This window comes from Papilio xuthus, unplaced genomic scaffold (assembly GCF_000836235.2).
Source record: "Papilio xuthus unplaced genomic scaffold, Pxut_1.1 DF824764.1, whole genome shotgun sequence".
NCBI classification, from domain to species: Eukaryota; Metazoa; Arthropoda; class Insecta; order Lepidoptera; family Papilionidae; genus Papilio; species Papilio xuthus.
Genome location: NW_013533885.1, coordinates 1 through 1048, shown reverse-complemented (window position 1 = coordinate 1048; position 1048 = coordinate 1). Strand labels below are relative to the sequence as shown.

Genomic DNA, 1048 nt, shown 5'->3' with positions numbered 1-1048 from the left:
TACTCGCGACTCAAGAATAGTATATGTAAGTTATTATTAGTATTACATAGTAGTATAATATATTTATAGTAGATTTAGATTAGTTTACGTTTCCTTGTGTACGAAGGGCCTAAGGTAACATAGAGGCAAATATATTTATATATATTAGTGTAGCACCTTAACTAAGAACTTGTTCTCGCTTTAATCATGTTTAACTTGTTGCAGTCAGCTTTAATCTCCGGCCAATTTGTATCCTCCTCCTATCCAAATATTCGTAACCCAAAATTTTGCTATTTGTACAATGTTTAATTTTTATTCAACTAGCTTGAACTTCGTCGAAGTTTCGATGACCTTTTTCTTTTCTTTCTGGTACTCTATTTCTCATTCTGTTTCCCGGAAAAAGTTTTAATGTGTCAAATATTTTTTTCGACTGCAATAGATGCATTAAAACCATTACCATGCAAGTAATACAGACATTTTTGATATTAAGATATTCATTTAACTTGACAAAAAAGATTGTTTCCGCCCGGGATCGAACCGGGGACCTTGTGCGTGTGAAGCACACGTGATAACCGCTACACTACGGAAACTTATAGCGAAGTGGGGAATTGTAGTAAGCTATTATATAACATAAATTAATGTCTTCTAGCCTCTTTCTATCAATAATATAAATTATCTTGATTCAAAAATCATTTGAATCAAGATAATTTTATATAAAGTGTTCTCTAAAGTCATTCTCGGAAGAATCTCCCAAATCTTAGAAGCCAACCAACCTAGAGAACAGGCAGGCTTTCGCTCAGACTTTTCGACTATAGACCATATCCACGTCGTAAAACAGGTCATAGAAAAATGTAACGAATATGGTCAGAACTACTATTTAGCATTCGTAGATTACAGTAAGGCCTTCGATTCCCTGAGCCATGGTTATATCTGGAAGACGCTAGTTAGTCAAGGTGTAGAGGACAAATACGTAAACATTATAAAAGAAATATATAAAAATTCCTCAGCAAAAATACAACTTGAGCGGTTAGGAGAAGAATTTAAAATCGAAAAAGGAGTAAGACAAGGA

At 33.8% G+C, this 1048-nt stretch overlaps 1 non-coding gene across 1 annotated transcript; it reads right to left on the bottom strand.

Moving 5' to 3' along the window:
• Positions 1-496: 496 nt before the first annotated feature.
• Positions 497-569, bottom strand: TRNAV-CAC (transfer RNA valine (anticodon CAC)). Its single transcript has one exon. It is a non-coding gene; the product is annotated as a tRNA-Val (tRNA).
• Between the last annotated feature and the right edge of the window lie 479 nt (positions 570-1048).